Raw genomic sequence first — 19,606 nt, 5'->3', positions numbered from 1 at the left:
AGTAAAACAGTAATTTTTGAAACCTTAAAATTGTGAAACACACATGAAGAAGAATACCACCTATCAATGTTATAATTCTATTATCGGAATACCAAATTGCCTATCTATCTATTGAGACACTACAGAGATTGGGAAAAGAATTTTTAAAGTGTCCTAAAAATTATTGAGAGCTAAACACTTTCATCAGTGACTAATCTAGCCTGAAGCCATTCTAGAATACAATATTAATGGCTATTGAGAAACAAACTCAGCTTTTCTTTTCTTTTGTATTTCATGATAATGGCTATTGAATTACATCTAGTACTCTAAAATTCTTTTCCATGAGACTACAATTGGAAAAAAAAATAGAAAGAGTTGCAGCAGAGAAGGGATGTAATAGAACAATTTTATACTTTTTTCCAAGTTTTCCAAGTACAAGGATCTTATTTTAAAAAATATACATCACAAAAACACACATGTACACAAATGCACACCTGCTACAAACTTCTCTCTGCCCACAGGAACTTATTAGTAACTTAGAAAAGGGCAGAGTAGAAGAAAAATTCTTTTACATCAGGCCCCTATCTCCTGGAAGCAAGTCAACATAGTCAGTGTCAAGGGTTTTCCTACGGGACTGAGTGACTTGCTGGAGGTAAGGCTTTATAATGTTACACACCTGAGAAAATACTTTATTATATGTTCTATGAGTTCTTGTCTTCCTATGGGGATATATTAAATTCTGTGCAATAAAAGAATCATATTTAATTACAATAAAGAAAGAGGCAATGCAAAGACAGAGGTTCAACCAATCATAACTTTAAAATTAGAAGATAGTTTCTTTTTGCTTTATAGCATCCCGTTCTCTTCTAATAAAGACAAAATGTCGTGTAGATGGAAGTTATCAGATGAGGCTGGTTGTTTTGCATCTCTATTAGCAGAGCTTGAGTTATTTCCCAGCTTCTAAAGAATATGAATACACTGTGGAAAAGGTATGTCATATGAGTTTTTTAGAGTTGAATTCTTGCTTTTTGATGATAAAACTAAGCTGTATTATATCACTAGTGTTTGGCAAATAATAAATTTACAACACTAGCATAATATACTGGAATAAATAGTCATGTGGCTCTTTCCTGATTTGATTAATGTTGTTTCAGTTATTATTGCCCTCTTTGCTATTTGCTTATTTCAAGAGTGAAATGGGGTTTAAGACAATTTTTTAAGTGTGCATATTCTAAGGAATTAGGATTAATTCAGAGTAGTATTACTATTTTGGAATAAATCTTTAAAATGCCATTATATGTTTTAAACTAGTCATTAATCATGTCTTTGCATAGTGAAGATCATAAAATGGGTCCAGGAATACGTTCCCTCTACTTGGACTCCTGATAGGTAGGGGAATGAGGTTTTGATGGAAACCACTTAATGAGCACTTTGCATGCAATGTCTTATGGTGAAGCTATTTTTTTTTTCAGTTATACATATATGCACATTCATTCTCTTTTGTTATTATTATTTTTAATAGTTATTTCCCCAATACATTTTTTCTACTGTACACATGGTGACCCAATTACACATACATGTACACATTCTACTTTCTCACATTATCATGCTTCATCATAAGTGACTAAACATAGTCCCCAGTGCTACAAAGCTGGATCTCATTGTGAAGCTATTTTATATGAATATGTTTTAAATTGTAAATTATAGTTTGTACATTTATTTTTTAAAAAGTTGGAAAAATAGAGAAAAATGACATCCATCATCTTGCAATGTGGACACAACTACTATACTGATAGTCTTACACTTTAGTGAATTTATACTGAATATACTACTTTGCATAGTTTTTGCATTTAATGTGATGATATGCATTTTTATAATTTTTATTATTTAAAACTTCATAATGGAGTTCCCGTCGTGGCACAGTGGTTAACGAATCCGACTAGGAACCGTGAGGTTGCGGGTTCGGTCCCTGCCCTTGCTCAGTGGGTTAACGATCCGGCGTTGCCGTGAGCTGTGGTGTAGGTTGCAGACATGGCTTGGATCCCACGTTGCTGTGGCTCTGGCGTAGGCCGGTGGCTACAGCTCCGATTCAACCCCTGGCCTGGGAACCTCCATATGCCGCGGGAGCGGCCCAAGAAATAGCAACAACAACAACAACAACAACAACAACAAAAGACAAAAAGACAAAACAAACAAACAAAAAAAAACTTCATAATCACTTTGATGTACACAAAACCTGTCATATGGTATAATAATTTGGTTAGGTTGCTAGTGGATATTCACATTTTCTATGTTTTTGACATTTTAAATAACGCATAAAAATAGTTTTAGTAATATATACTCATAATTTCATATCAGTGAATCAAGGACACAAGTGGACTCCAGTAGACAGGTATCAAAATGCCTTTCTGTGCACTTTTCCCTATTACATCCACACACTTGAGGTGAAAATTGTCATCTGTATAACATGAACTTGCCCTCTGTAACAGTAAACTTCAATACGCTGATAAATTTTAATTGGGACTGAGAGAATGACCTTAATCTGCTCTGGTGGTTCCAGTATGCAAATCTTAAGAACTAAAGGCTCCAACACAGACTGAGAGTGTAACCAAGCAGGACCCCATGGGGCTTTCCCAGAACAGACTCCACAACTCCCCATCTCTCCACCTGCCTCTTATCTATAGAACAACTGCAGCCTCCTTGGCCTTTCCTGAGTTCCAAAGAATAAATTTATTCAGAAATGAGAAAAAATATAGAAAGGAAAACAGTCAAACAAAATACTAATAGTTTAGCCATTAAACAAATTCAAGGACTTTTAGTCACTCCTCAAGGGTTATAGATAAGGTTCTGAGCCATATATGCCTGAGCTGTTTTGCAGATACTGAGACCCCCACCAGGTGAGAGAAGTTAACTGTATACTGCCCACAAGCAGACAAGCAGACATCCTAAACCGGTTAGAACCAGAAGATTGATGATGACTCCCTATTACTTCATCACCAATCAATCAGAAGAATGTCCACAAGCTGTGCACATACCCCACAACCCCTCTCCCTCACCCTATCTGTAAAAACCTATCCCTGCAAACCTTCCTTAAGTTCCAGTCTTTTAAGCACTAGCTGCACTGACATCCCTGTGTGGCGCCTGCAATAAACACTGCACTTTCTATCACCACAACCTGGTGTTATTAAATTAGCTTTACTGGGTTCAGGCAAATCTACCTAAGTTTGGTTCGGTAGCAGGTGTACAGAGGAAACTTGACTGGTTTTGAAGGATACATCAAAAAAATTACAGAAAAAAAAATCTAAACAAAGCTCAGAGCAAAAGAATATGACACAGATTTTCACAGATTCATTCCTGAGTCATATTTACATTTCTGATCTTGGCTCTTTAGAAGATAACTTAGGAACCTTGTATCTTTATAGCAATCGCCCTCCCTTTTTTTGTTGTTCATTTGTCCAGATTGGGTTTCTATATTTTCAAAAGCTTATTATATAGTCAATGGAAATGGATGTTTTAAAGGCTTTATATATATATATATCCACACATATATATACACACTGCATATGGTGTCTTTTATTGAGTTCCCTTAGCTAAGCTGAAATTACATTTCTCATAACTTCATGCTGTGCATGGTTTTCAGTGAGGCCACAAGAAGAACCTGTACATGATTTGGCAAGTAGAGATGTGAGAGCCATTCTTTCTTTCAAGGAAGTCAGGCTCTGGGGCCCAGGCCCTGGCCTGCTGACTTACCTTACTTGCATAGTGCAGCACCAAGACATGCAGTTCTATAAGCTTCTGCCTATTCTCCTTGAGCTTCTCTGAGGTTAGGTGCACATGTGGCTCTTTGGTGAAGTTACCAACTTCTACTGCAGGTAACCCCTATCATCAGCGTTAGTGGTGGTGAGAGACAGAGAAGAGTTCCAGTTTCTCTTCCTGGGTCCTGGTTTGTCCTTGTGCATTCTGGTTTTGCTCTTGCTCTCCTCCACTTCAAAATCACCTAAGAGCCCTACCAATGCATAGCAACTTCAAGCTCAATTTCAGGTGAAGAAGCAAGAGCCTTCTATAAATGTCCCCATCAGCTGCCATGAGTCCATAAAATCCCTATAATAAGTCCTTTATTTCATTTTGTCACAATGACCTGCTCCTCTGACGCTGGTATAGAAGATGAATGTGCAGTTATAACACAAACCTAAACCATGTGGTTTTGACAGTGAAGGAAGCTTGAAGGGCCTGGAAAAGACTGTTAGCAGAAGCCTAACTAGCTGGAAGGAGGATGTCGGTGAGGCTTTAAAGAAGAAAGGCCAGCCCCTAACTATTTGAATTATCACCAGCTGTTCCAATGTTCCAGGCAAGAACACTGATTCTGCCCACCCAAGGGAAACCTGCCCTTCTGTATCAGGATTCTTGAGACTCAGGCTGTGTTACGCCCTTCAAATAGGAGTGGTTCATTAGCAGTTAAGAAGAGATTCATAAAACAAGTGGGGTTGGAAGTGGAATAATCAAAGTTAAATCTGCAATCCTGCTCTTGAGTTCTATACTAGAATTCTGTATGCTTATCAAAAAATTCCCCCTTTTGCTCATTAGTCCAAATTGAGTTTCTAAAACTCTCACTCAAAAAAAGGCCTAAACAATCCTACCATCTACAGACAACAAGGTCTCCAAGAATATTACTTTCCAAAAAATTTTACCATACAATATCCTTACTATTTTTATGCAGTTTTGAATGAAGAAATGCCCCCTACTTGAAAACCATGATCCAATTTCACTGGATGTATAAACTTAAATCAGTTCTTTTGTTGAAGGAATTATGCAGTCATCAAGTCATCAATGAGCTCTTTAAATGTACAAGGCAGAGGGTTAAGCAAAGAGGATACATAGTTTCTGCATAGTTAATCACATAGTAACAGTGATGAGACATATAAATAGAAATTAATACATTTCTGTGATTCTATAATGCACTATGTTTCCACATTTAAATTTTTAAAATCAAGGCACACCATTTAATTGATGGGTGCATTTAATGTGGGAGTGTTTCTTTTTTTCCTCCTGAAAAGCTGCTATTAAATTGACAGTGTTCTCCTTATCATCCATGATGTCTTAGAAGGGAGAAATACAGGATCACACAAGCTAGTATGTAATAAGTACCATAAGTGATACCAGGAGACATAAGATTTTCACTAGCTGGATAATGTGAGAAGAAGTCAAAACATTTCAATTGGATCTAGAAGAGGAAATGGCATGGCATTTAACAAGGATCTCCTGTAAATACATAATATGAACTTTTCCATAATCCTAACAATAGCTGTAAATGGTAGGAATTATCTTAATTTTCCTGATCATAAAACTGAGATTCAGATTAGGGAGAAAAAAAAGCAGTATCTTTGAGTTTTCAAATGCCTATAAATTGAGGTACACACTACTTTCAGAACATAATAATGAATTTACATCATATTTGCTATAGACGTACTACATATACTATGTAATGTGCACTATATACTATGCTCTAAATCCTTTACATACAGTAAGATTCAATAGGGTTTAACATTATCCCCATTTTAGAGATGTAGAAACTGAGGCTTGGAGAAATCAAGTAAATTTAATGAAGCTCATGTAACTAATCTGTGACAGAGGTGGATGGATTGAGAACCCCAGCAGTCTTGTAAAAGAATGTGTGTGATTAACTGCTATTCTCTGTGTCTCAGGTCAGCATAAAACCTCTGACTACCCTGTTAAAAACTGTAGTCCCCTGGCTCTGGATTTCCCTTACCCAACTATACAACTGACGGATTCATGATGCATCTAATTTATTGTCTGTTTCTACCACCTCCAAATAATCTGCATAAAGGCATGGATTTATGTCTGTTTTGTTCACTGAGGCATCTTTGCTTGGAACTGTGTCTAGCGCAAGGTAGGAGCTCCATAGGTATTTGTTGAATAAATAAATGAATGAATTTTTAAAAGGGGGATGAGAGAGTATATTCCACAAGGAAACAGTAATTGGAGAGGAACAAGGCAGGGCAGTGGGAGTTGTGTTCTGAAACACTGATTAGTGAAGTCTGCCTACGGTGTCAAGTGGGAGCAGAAGAAATCAGTGAGCAAGCTTCCTAGAAAGGGAGGTTGAAGCCACCCACGCTCATCTGCACAAGCATTTGCTCCCTCACGTTTTGTTTGTAGCTTGTTCAGCAATAGACACTGGAAAGGAGGGCAGGAAGACATCAAAGTAGCTGCATTGTTCATATTTTTTCTCCCTTTGGCAACTATTTGCTCTATTTCCTGCTGACACTACAATTTCAGGATTTAATGATACAATTGTTTCTGAAAAAGACACAGAAACAGACACCCTCTGCCATTTAATTGGCTGCCTTGACAAAGTGGAATCTGCTGTTTTCTAATTTCATTTTTGAGGGATATGGGGATCTGGGGAAGCTGGGAGAGAGATAACATTTACTTGCATTAAAAAAAAAAGGTAAAATCTTAGAGAGGGATATTAAACTCAGCCTATTTAATTAAGGTCTGTCACTTCTATGGCACACACTTAGATGCCATGAAGATCACTCAGTCCCAGCAAAGACTTGACTAAAATTGTTTATCCAATTCAGCCTGCCCTCAGGTCAATGGAATTTCACTTGCTGTAGGAATTCCACATTCTTTTATGTCAAGTTTACACTGAAGTGGTTTGGTAATTCTAATAAATCATAGCAAGAAGCATAACTTTGTTCTAAATGTCCAACTCTTGCTCCTGCACAGTTCAGGTTTGCTCAACCCAAGTCTCAGGGTTTCTCCATAAGCAGCTTCTGCATCTCTGCATTTGGCCAAATTCTGCTACCTTCTCAATATTTGAATTAATGCATTAAAGACGGTGATACTTACATTTTATCTTATTGCAAAAATGTCCCTCTTCTACCAAATGTTACAGAAATCAAATCAAGTTGACCCAAATCTTCCTTGTTTTCATTTTTAACATATAAAATAAAGCACTGGCTTCTAAACAGGCCATTTTACATAATGAAAAATCATGGTTAGAACACAAAATATTGTGTTACTGATGCCCAGATGCTCAAGCTAAATATTTTATACAAAAGTAGGTATAAACAAAAGATTATTTTTGTATCTGTAATTCAAATGAATGTACTGTTTACAGGATATTATAGAGTTCTAACATACATTAAGCCAAAAAGTACTTCATCAATTTAGTTAACAGTCTATGAAAATAGGTTATAAGATGATAGGCCAATATACCTATGCATTAAATCAAAATTTTAACAGGTAAACTCCCTGCTGTAAAGAAAATACTTCCAAACATCACCCCCCCAGTCCCTCCAGGATTTATCAGTAGTACTTGTCCTCTTTCTTCCAGGAACCTGGAACTTTAGGCTAATGACACAAAAGCTCTTGTTTCAATATTCTTTTTCTTTCCATAGCCTTACTTCAGGTGCCTCAGTTTTGTCCCTGCTTCCAAGTCTCACTTCGGATTATCAGAGCTTCATATTGTGTAGATCCCTCTTCCTAGCAAACTAACTTTCTAGACATTGCATATAAAAATTCCATGTAAATATAACAGGCAAGTGCAATTAAACAAGTGCAACCCTCAGCATAAGGCTAATAGGGCATGATTTTGGGTTTTTTGTATCTGTAATTCAAATGAGTGTACTGTTTACAGGACATTATAGAGTTCTAACATACATTAAGCCGAAAAGAGGTAAAAGCCAAGACTGAATTCCAGAGTCCTGTTGGAAAGATATTAATAAGTAGCAGAGAAAGGAAACAAAAAGCACAGGAAGAGTGCTAAATTTATGTGGCTCCTAAAGTATCACGGGAAGGGAAAGAGCATGGAAGATCACACGTGGTAAATTTGCATGGGCCAGGAAATGTGACAAATAACTTTGCCTATGTTCCATCAGCCAGGAGAATTTAGCAAGAAGAAGAACTGGAGACAGTGGACCATAGGTGTTCCAATAGTTAATCTTTATATCTATCCCAGATATTAAGATGTTGTGTTGGGGCTCAGGGCAGGTCACTCCAAAAGAGCTAAACTGACATATTTACTATTCCAAATAAAAGTTATTTAAGAAATAGCCAATGCAAGAGGAACACTTTGACCCTCCTCTCTGTCTCCTTGAAAGTAGGAAATAAATCTCCCATGTGAAAGGTCCCTTTCATTCCATCTGGAGGTCGGACATTCTTACCATCAGAGATAGGAAATTTGGGCTAAGAAACATGTGAACAAGCATTGTTATTTCTTTACTAATTTAGTTACTAAACAATCCAAACTCGGTTTAGATTAATCGCTCACAATCTAAATTTCTTTGACCTGTCAATTCCTCATTCCTTTATTATTTCTTTGATGAAAAGGTATAAACGCTGCCTACTTTAGCCACTTCTTCCATCCCATTTCTATGATGCCTTCAGGTGTACTAACTAAATTTGTTTCTTTCTTCTACTGGTAATGTCTTGTGTCAATTTAATTATTAGACCAGCTAATATGATTATGTGTAAGAAACTTTATGTGCATTAACTTACTTAATATTTAGAACAATTCTATGAGGTAGATGTTTTTACAGAAGAAGAAATTAAGAAACAGGCACATCTGAAAACTTTTCCAAAATCATACAAATAATAAAAGGTGGAACTCATCATTTTATATAACTATGTTTCCCCAGCATCTATACTCTTGATCTCTGTGCCAAACTATGTCTCATAATAAAATGATATATTTTAAATTAAAACACATTTTCAATAATCTTTTTTTCTTTAAAACTTTCATAGTACTATAAAATTTATTGATTTATCCTCCTGGGAAACAAAGTGAAGGCATTCTCTTATTTCTTTATACCAGAGATTAAAGAGTCATGAAGTAAGTTGCATCTATATCATATGAATACCATTCTATTTTTAACCCAAAGACTAATTCAGAATGTATAAAAAGAAAACTATAAATGGAATACCATTGGGTCTTGCTAACAGTATCATAGTTATAACCAAGAAACAAAGCTGAGTATGCCATGTTCATCTCTATTTCTCAGCACAGTGGGCTACCAGGAGTCGTGAGGAGTGTTATAGCTCACACCCCATGCAAACTCACCTTTTTGGCTAATGAATGACATTTAAGTAAGCAAAGGACTGATTTCTTGAGACAGTTGCTTAAAATCTAATGCTAGATTTCTATCCATACCAACATTACCCTTAATGGATAGAGTATTTTCACAAATATACAATTGAAAAAGTCAAGGAACTGTCAATTAAAACCCAACAACATACATATAATTTTTCTGTGTACCAGAAACAGTGCTATGGATAACCAATGCTTACACCAAACTTCACAAGGGTGTTCTATTTTGACTTTTCCTATATCTATAGATAAAGATGTACTGTTGCTTTCCTTTCCCACCCCAGACTCTAACTTACATTTTTATTTTAAATACCTGGTCAAACAAAATGTCAAATCTTATATATAGAATTCACTTGAATAGCCTCTGCATCAAAGTGCTGCTTTCTAAGAAGTTTGAAATGTTAATATGTATCAGTTTGGTAAAAAAAATAAAAAATAAAAAAATCTCTAATGCAAAGGTATTTTGCATTTGAGAGTCACAGCCCCTGTTTGGAGCAGGGGAAAAATGTATATATATACATATGCACATACACATTTGTTTCTTTAAGAAAGTAGAGCAGAGATTTAATACAAAAGGGATAAATTTAGCAGATATAATGCTTATAAGATAAATGAATGTAAAATTAAATGAAGTACATTTTTAAAGAGAGCCTGGGGCTTACAAATATAATCCACAAGACAGAAAAAAAATCTGAAGAAAGTTTCAGGGCTATGATAAATTCAAATGAGCAAGAAGAAAGCAAATTGTTGCCGTTTACTTGGATAATCATAGTTAGGAAGCAGCATAGCATTGGGGTGGTCTTGGTCAGCCTCATTCATGGGTGCACACAATTCCTGGAACAAGGTTTCTAAAATGTGGATAATATAAATCGAAAATGAAATCCACATTAAGAGCATGAGTTGTCCTGTATTATCTAACAGGACAGCAGAGGGCTTTTAGGGCTTTTTCCTCCCTATATAGATATTAAAACCAAGTAGTTGACCTTTAAGAAGCTAAATGATTCTTAATTTGCATTTTTGTTTTTGTGTTCCTTCGTTATATGGGCAAATGCTTTAGGATTTCACATAGCACTTCCTATTTGTTTATGCCCCTCAGGAAAAAAACAAGTATTCCTTACTTTTTCCCTTCCTCAATTTAAAGTGCAAATTTTAAGTAAACTGGGGACTTCTTCAAAGCACAAGGACAGTTTTCACTCAGAAAGACTTATCTAGGAAAAGATAGGTTTCCTGGATAATAAAAATAAAACTATCATGACATCTATCTTCTCTTCTACATGACAGGAATTTTCAAGGTGGAAATGCAGATTGAAAAGTGATGTATTTATTCATTAAACAAATATTTATTAGGAAAAGTACAATTGGCAAGTAATTGGATATCAATTGCATCTATGGAATTTTATGTTTGTTTTTTGAGGGAAGACTAAGCTAACACATGATACGCAAGGTCAGTAATATTTCCTCCTCAAATTTAATACAGAAATCTGAGCTATTACAGCCACTAGGAAGGGTAGATATCATTATCTTTAACAGATAAAAACAGATCAAAATTAAGTAGAAATGTTTGCCTTCATTATTTTTCACACTAGCTACTTAGTCTCATTTCTGATTCTTAATGTATGTAGTTCACTTATCACAATGCTATCATAATTTTTCCAAGACACAACCTAATTATGTGATTGCACAAATTAGAATAAACAAATAATAGTAACAACAAAAGACAAACACTTCCAACGTCCATTTTTGGTATATATAGTAACATAAAATTTTTTTTTAGATCAGGCTTCAAAACTTTCACCAAAGAATCCTAGTTCCATCTTTTAAAATAACATCTCACTCTTCCGTATCCTATTTGAAGATTCAGCCTAACCTCTATTGCCAAGATATCCCTCCTCATTTCCATCTCCAGGCTTCTCCTACTTCCTTCTTGAAAGAAAATGATTTTATCCAACCTCACATACCAATATCCTATCCAACTCAAAATGTCATTTGCTTTCTTTAACAATGCATTCAGACATCAACAGCTAAAGTAAAGCCTCACTTTTCTGAAATTCTCGTGAGCAATCTCTACCTCTAATGTTTTATGTATGTGTTAACAACATTTTTCCACTCATTTACAGATATTATTGTACCTAAGGTCTTCAGAGTAAGAAGCTTTCAAAGAATTGCTAGTTTAGAGTCATGAGCAAGAATATAGCAATTTTTAGTGTCAACTCAAGTTGCTCTTTCTCTACTTTAGTTTTCTCTTAGCACTGCATCATGCAACTGCTTATACTACAACTAGTTTGGAATTACATACAATTTATATTGACCCCTGTCTTTTGTAATTACAAAATTGTATAGTACAAAAAGTGGGTACCCTTGAAGTCAGGTTTAGATTTGAAACTAGCTCTGAAATTAATAGTTCTATGCACTTGGACAAATTATCAACCATCTTACACCCTTAGATTATTTCTAAAAAGGGGATAAAACTCTTACAATTTTTTAAAGATTAATTGGAATGACTCTGTTTTTTTTTTTTTTTTGGCCATACTCATGGCATGTGGAAGTTCCTGGGCCAGAGATTGAACCATGCCACAGTTGTAACCTGTGCTATAGTTGCAGCAATAGTGGATCCTTAACCTGCTGCACCACATGAGAACTTCCTTAAATGGAATGATTCTTATTAAGCACCTAGGACATGGGAAGTTCTTAAATGAATGTCAGCTTTCTTTTGCTACATTATCTGATGAGTTACACTGCCTCAGTGTAACTCAAAAGAAAAATATCCTCTAACTCACTTTCTAAGCTTCTTCTAAAGTGTGAATGAAGTAGAACTGAACACAGGTAACATATAATTAGTGCCAAGGACTATATGTCAGGGATGGAAATAGTTTTATACTGTGTTTTCAACATAATGTTCAAAATGAAAAAACGAATTTTGCAATGGAGATTACTCAGGTTAAACAGTCTGATATCTGACTTTAGATTTGTAGATATCACTTACTAGTACCATGACTTTGAGACAGGTTCTTTACTTCTTTGAATCTCCATTTCTTCACCTGCAAAAATGAGGACATTGGACTAGATAGATCCATGATTTTAAATTTAATTAATACTTTAAAAATTTATTGGCTTGTTTATTCTGTGAATGAAATTTTATGGAAGTACAAAAAATGAAAACATTAAAAGCAGAATACTTTGGATGATAGAAATAGGAAGTTTAGAGCATCCACCTTTGGTCCCTTTCTGTAAACTAGACTAAATCTAGTCAGATTTGCAGAGAATTCATGAAGAGTTGTGAACTAAGCAATCACTCAGGTCTAATCAGAAAGCGTGTATAACAAATGGCAAACTTTATCCATTCATCTATGGAGGATATTTAGGTTGTTTCCATATCTTTTCCACTATGAATAAGGTTCACATAAACATAGGAGTGTAGAAATCTTTTTGAGATACTGATTTCTTATCCTTTGAATATATATCCAGAAGTAATATTGCTGGATCAAAAGGCAGTTATATTTTTAACATTTTGAGGAAATTTCATACTGTTTTCCATAATAGCTCTACCAATTTACAGTCTCAAAGGTTCACTGACAGATGGATAAAGACAATGTGACTATACATTTGACTGCACGTACACACACACACACACACACACACACACACGCACACACTGGACTATTAGCCTTAAAAAAAGACATCTTGCTATCTGTGACAACATGGATAAACCTGAAGACTTTATGGTAAGTGAAATAAGCAGATTCAGAATAACAAATACTGCATGTTCTCAGTCATATGTGAGATCCAAAATGTTAATATCATGAAAACAGGACAGCAGAAGAGTGGTTATCAGTTGCTAGGGGGAATAAGATAAGAAGAGATACTGGTCCAGGAATACACAATTTAGTTATGCAATATAAATAAGTTCTGGAGATCTAAGGCACAACAATGCAACTATAGTTAACAATACAATATTATTAAACACTTGAAATTTGCTGAAAGGGTAAATCTTAAATGTTCACACTCCTTCCTCCCTCAAAACGCTAATTCTATGAGGTAATGGAATGTTAACTGTGGTGAATATTTCACAACATATACCTATATCAAATCATCAACGTATATACCTGAAATATAGGCATGTTGGATACATCATCTAATTAGCTGAAAATTCCAAAATGAAGTTACAGAACTCTAATGTTTAAATACAGAAAAAAATAACTTCATTTATAAAAGGGAATGCATCTAATAAAAGTGATTGGATATAGATCAATGTTTTAAAACCCATAGTGGGCACAAAACTTAGCTATTTTCACATTTTAAATACCACTTAGAGTGCGTCAAGATAACCAAAAAATCATAGAACGGTCAATGTACAAAACATTTGCAAGAAATTAGGCAAGAAAATAAACATATACTTTGGACTAAGAGAGATGATTTTAGCATTTTAATACTACAGATCTGGGATATTTACTTAATCTCTCTAAGCTGCAGCTTATCTGTAAAATGAAAATAACAATATTGATCCTCATTGCTTCTGTGTGGTTTTTGTGAATATTAAATAATATTTAATATAAGAAAGCACTAGCTCTTATAAAGGGGCCTAATAGCCATCATTCCCTTTTTCCTTATTTTTTATATAATTCCAAAAATACAGTTAGCATTACTCAACATAAAGTGTAAAGCAATGTTAGCAATTCAACTTTTTAATGGTCTCTTTCACAGTGGTTTCTAGCTTTCTAACCTTTTGAAGCTGTTAAAATAAAGTCAAGTAATGATACTGCTGTGGCATAAGTGTATGCTAGGATCAATAAAGTGTGGTTGTTGGAATAAATTGCAATTAAAGGGGTAGTGCTTGATTGCTTGACAGTAGGTAGTCTTTCTGCCCCAAATAAACTCAAGCATCAGTCTCATTTACAGGCAAATTAGTATAGACTTCATATACATTTCATTGGGAGACCATCAGGTCATAGTGAATTCAATCCACACCATAAGTATGCCCTTAACTTTGTTATGTGTCACTTACAGGTGATACGTCCTCTTTACTTGTTTACTTTGTTTATTCAAGAACATAGTTATTTTTAATCAAGTGAATATAGAAGAAATTTAATATGGTTGTAAATAAACACTCAAACAGCTCTATAAATTTTAGTATTGCTGCTGGCCTTTTTTTGTTTCCAGCATATATGACAAAAACATGCATGAGTTCATAAATGACATAGGCATCAATATAGCAAAGAAGGATGATTATTACTGAATCTTTTCAGCAACAGCAATCAATTCATAGGCTTGAAATCATAGGATAGGTATATTTAATGACAAATTATTTGCATAGTCCTTAAAAAACCCAAAATATTATCCAAGTAAAGAAGGATATTTACATGAACTATTATGTTGTATACTCTTAATCTTTTATTAAATATGATAATTTATATGTAGTAAATTCCAATATATCGTGCATAATCACCCAGGGAATATGGGATATTTGTATACTAAATTGAGGAAATTTAGTCAAAACTATGGATTATAAATTCCATTAAGTTGTAAGTGGATCTGATCCTTGGCCCAGGAACTCCACATGCTGTGTTGAGACCAAAAAAGAAAAAAAAAAAATGTTATAGTTCTATGTGCTGCATAACTGTGAGGTCATTAAGATAAAGCTAGCATTTAAACACTTATATCTTCTGCCAGGTGGTCAAACTTTATGCCATGAGTATTTTCTCTCTTCACTGAAACACATGTCCACCCTAATAGTCTAGATCTGTCTTCATTCTCTTGAGCCACAAACTGCCCTCTTCCTATCCAGTTGCTTTTTGCTTCTCTGCCTTGCTCCTGCCTGTCCTAACATTTCACTGCCTTTCTTTGGGGCTAATCCAGACCCAATCCTACCTTTTACAAGTGCATTTGGTTTTCCTCCAGGTCTTCATTTATTTATTTATTTTACTCTCAGATTACCTTTTTGAGACAATATTAAGATCAGTCTGAGCTACTAAATGCAAAGTATCTAAAATTGCCAATCACATATGCCTATGTTCCACTTTCTTTTTTTTTTTCTTTTTTTAGGGCCACATCTGCAGCATATGGAGTTCCCGGGCTAGGGCTGGAATCAGAGCTGCAGCTGCTGGCCTATATCACAGCCACAGCAATGACAAATATGATCCACTTTCTTAACAGGAAATGTTGTCTTCTAGATTTTTAAGAGAACCATTTAATTTTAGGAAAAATAAGCATTAGAAAATAGTGTTTGGAGGGCATAAACAAGAACTCTAATTATTTAAAATAGGGACAATTTGTACATACTACCAGTCGTAAAACACTGTTCCATGCATAGCAATAGCATAGCATATATCATCAGTCATATATCATCTTTCCCTCTAAGGTAACAAAATGGATAGTCAATTTTTCTTGAAAATATTATCTTGGTCAATTATATCATGCAAATAACACTTGGTATCTCTGTACTAAAATAAATATCTCTTAGCATATGCTATTAAAAATTAAAAATAACTTACCTCCTCCATTGTTTGAATTCATTGTTTGAATGAAGTAGTTTTCATTAAATAATATTTGTAGAATTCAGGGTTAATTTTATTTTATTTTTTAATTTTTTTTATGTAATGATTTTTATTTTTTTCCATTATAGCTGGTTTACAGAGGGTTAATTTTTAAATAATCATTTAGAAATGGTAAAAATAATTTTTTTTATAAAAAGAAGCATGTGTGGTTAGCAGAATAATTATCTCCTAAACATATCCATGTTCTAATTTCCAAAATCTGTGAATATCTTATGTTATAGAGTGGAGAGAAATTAAATTGCTAATGAAGTAAATTTGAGGTGATGGAGATTATCCTGGATGATTCAGACGGCTCCAGTTTAATCATAAGGATTCTCATAAGGGAGAAAGTGAGGCAGAAGAGTAAAAATCTGAGTAATATGATCTGGCAAAGACTCTCCTGGCCACTGACATTGCTAGCTTTGAAGATGGGAGTGTATTTGTAATGCAGGCAGCCTTTGGAAACTGAAAAAGACAAGGAAATTGAGATTCCAGAAACAAATGCAGCAATGCTATAAACATCTGTATACAAGTTTTTATGGACATATATTTTCACTGCTCATAAGTATATATGCCCAGTGGTGAAAGTGCAAGTTCATATGGCAACTCTATATTTATCATTTAGAGAAACTGTCAAACTGTCTTCCAAAATGGATACCACTTATACTCTTTTAGATGACATGTACATTTAATGATGTACACATTTATATTTTATCAGTGGATGAGGATTCTCATTTCTCTACAACCTCAAGAATACTTGTTATTATCTGAGTTCTTACTTATAACTACTTTAGTGGGTGTGTAATGATGCCTCATTGTGGCTTTGACCTGTATTTCTTTAATAACGAATAGAGTAAGCATTTCTTATGTGCTTACTGGCCATTTACAATCATCTAGGAAAAATGTTTATTGAAATCCTTTATTTCTACATTCTTAGTTGATAAATAATAATTTTTATCCTTCAGGGTATATTATTGATATTTTTAATATTTAATAGATATTACTTTTTAGAGAAGTTTTAGGTTCACAACAAAATTTAGTGGAAGGTACGCATATTCCCCATATACTCCCTACCACAACACATGCATAACCTCCCCCATTAACAGCACTCCTGACCAGAGATGACCAGAGTGGTACCCTGGTTACAACTGATAAAGCAACACGATGTATCATTATCACTCAAAGTCTATAGTTTACAGTAGGAATCACTCTTGGTCTTGTATATTCAGTGAATTCAGAGAAATGTATAAAATGACACATATCCATTATTGTAATATTATCATGCAGGATAGATTCATTGCCCTAAATATCCTCATGTTCTATCCATTCCTCCTTCCCCACAGTCCCTAGCAACCATTGATCTTTTTTTTTTTCTACATAGTTTGCCTTTTCCAGAATATGAAGTATCCTCATATGCAGTCTTCTCACATTGGCTTCCTTAACTTAGTAACATGCATTTAAAGTTCCCCCAAGTCTTTTCATGACTTGATAGCTCTTTTCTTTTTCACAATGTTATTCTGTTGCCTAGATGTACCATAATTTTTTTATCCACTTTTCTATTGAGGAATATCCTATTGCCTGGATGTACCACAATTTGTTTATCCACTTATCTACTGAAGAACATCCTAGTTGCTTCCAAATTTTGGTAATTATGAATAAAACTTCTATAAACATCTTATGTACAGATTTTTTGTTGATACAAGCTTTCAATTCCTTTTGGTAAATACCAAGGAGTATGATTGTTGTTTGCTGGTATGGTAAAAGCATAACTAGTTTTGTAAGAAACTGTCTTCCAAAGTGGCTGCACCATTTTGCATTCCCACCAGGAATGTAAGAGAATTCTTGCTACTCCACATCTTCGTTAGCATTTTGTATTATCAATGTTCTAGATTTTACACATCCCTAATAGGTGTGTAATGGTATCTAATAATTGCTTTAATTTGCATTTCCCTGATGAAATATGATATAAAGCAACTTCTTATATGCTTATTTGCCATCTCTGTATCTTTGGAGCTATCTGTTGAGGTCTTTGGCCATTTTTTTAATAAGGTTATCTGTTTTCTTATTGTCAAATTTTAAGAATTGAAGAGTTCATATGTTTTGAGAAAAAGTCTTCAATAGACTAAATTATTTGTGTCCTTCTCAAATTCAGATGTTTAAATCCTGTGATAGTATTAGGAAGCAGAGTCTCTGGGAGGTAATTAAGTCCTGATAATGGAGTCCTTATGAATGGTATTAGTGCCTTATGAAAAGTAGCCCAGAGAGTTATCTCATCTTCTTTCTACCATGTGAGGGTACAAAAAGTTGGCATTCTGCAATCTGGAGGAGGGCACTCATCATATATCACATCTGTTGGTGCCTTGATCTTGGACTTCCCAGTTTCCAGAAATATGAGAAATGAATGCTTATTACTTAAGCCACCTAGTCTATGTTATCCTGTTATAGCAGTCTGAACAAAGACACAATCCTTTATCATATGTGTCTTTTGCAACTATTTTCTTCCATTTCATGGACAGCCTTTTTATTCTTTTGACAGGGTTTTTTACAGAGCAAAATTTTTCAGTTTTAATGAAGTCCACCTTGTCATTTTTTTAATGAAGGAGATATTATTTAATATGGTTGTTTCAGTTACAGAGAACAAATCTGTATACCTTTAGTATGATGAGGATTTGGAGGGAAAATAACAAATACAGGATGAGATTTGGATATCATCAGAAATTTATTCTGGTAAGATGGAAAAATTTCAGGATCATGTTACTAAAAGGCAATTTGGCATTCAGATCCTGCATCTTTCAAATAATGAAAACAGAAATATTCATGATATTTCTTAAAGCCCACCTGGATGGGCTAGTTCTATAAGAACTAGCTTGTGGAGTGGTACAAGTTCACAGGTTATAGAATAATATAGACAATACTTTATGAATGAATAAATAGATCTATTACATTAGGTAGACTTCCCCACTCTCTGTGTTTTGTCATAGGGAAGATGCACCTTGTTAAGTCCTTTCAGTTTGCAAGTGTTCTAGCAATTTACCACCAAAAAGTTTCCTTTGACAGTTAAACATAAGCAAATGAACTAAGAAGTAACATTCAGAATTTAAAAAAAAAGAGAGAGAGATAAACAGAAACCTCAATTAGATAGATTGAGCAACCAGAAAGATCCCTCTTCTTTCCTGACAAAGTCCCAGTCAATGAAAAGCCATGGACTCTTTGTTTTCTATTACAAAATACCCTCCCAACTTACTTTTACTCTACAAAATTGTTCTCCTTCCTTAGCTATAGGGGGACTTGTATGTGGCTCGCCATAGTGGAAGACCCCAAATTGCTATTTTCTGCTGATCTTGAATACAGCCATTTTTGGTGGACAAATGTTTGGCAGTCTATTTATTTTAGGTCAAGAACCAAATCAGTTTATTTTGGAATTCAGCATTCTAAACAATTCTGTAATCTAAAATGCTGCCTTTATTTTATATGCCTTTATTTTACATGATATTTATTTTACAAGAGAGTCTCTGAAGTGGCTCATCTGAACATAATTAAAATCAATGAATCATGCTTTTTTCCTGGCTCTCTGCAGCACCTATCATATGGTCGACAATAACCAATCTGTTTCTTTCAGTGCCCAATTACACTTTGATGGAAATTAAGAGTCACACATAAACCCTCTCTAAAGAATAGGGAATGGATTGGTACAAATAGAACCTCTTCTTCACCTCTCAGAAAGGATATTATGTTGAAGCCATGGAGTGATTACAGGACCCTAAATAGCTGGATTGGATTCCATCATAGATGGAACCCTGAGCCTTTAACCGTGTAGAAGCTTGGATCAAAAACCATCAATTGTTCAAGAAATAACACTAGGCAATCAGGGGTTAGCATCTTCCAGACGTTTGAATTCTAATTTTTTTTTTTTTTTGACAAGTAGACAATTCTTAAAATTTTGCTTTAGATTTGCACAAGAAAAAAATGCCTCATATTTCCTTTTTTA

The 19,606-nt window shown here is 34.5% G+C and overlaps 1 protein-coding gene across 6 annotated transcripts in view; it reads right to left on the bottom strand.

Moving 5' to 3' along the window:
• PTPRD (protein tyrosine phosphatase, receptor type D) overlaps positions 1 to 19,606 on the bottom strand; it is a 2,180,605-nt gene that overhangs the window by 1,881,105 nt on the left and 279,894 nt on the right. The window contains exon 2 of one of the 6 annotated variants that reach the window (XM_021074300.1): positions 12,072 to 12,126. The exons of the other annotated variants lie outside the window; for them this stretch is intronic. The gene's annotated coding sequence lies outside the window, so the exon portion shown is untranslated. The remainder of the gene's footprint in view (positions 1 to 12,071; positions 12,127 to 19,606) is intronic. 6 annotated transcript variants of the gene reach the window in all.

The sequence above is a fragment of the Sus scrofa genome, chromosome 1, assembly GCF_000003025.6.
Source record: "Sus scrofa isolate TJ Tabasco breed Duroc chromosome 1, Sscrofa11.1, whole genome shotgun sequence".
NCBI lineage: Eukaryota > Metazoa > Chordata > Mammalia > Artiodactyla > Suidae > Sus > Sus scrofa.
This window is presented reverse-complemented; position numbering and strand designations above follow the sequence as displayed.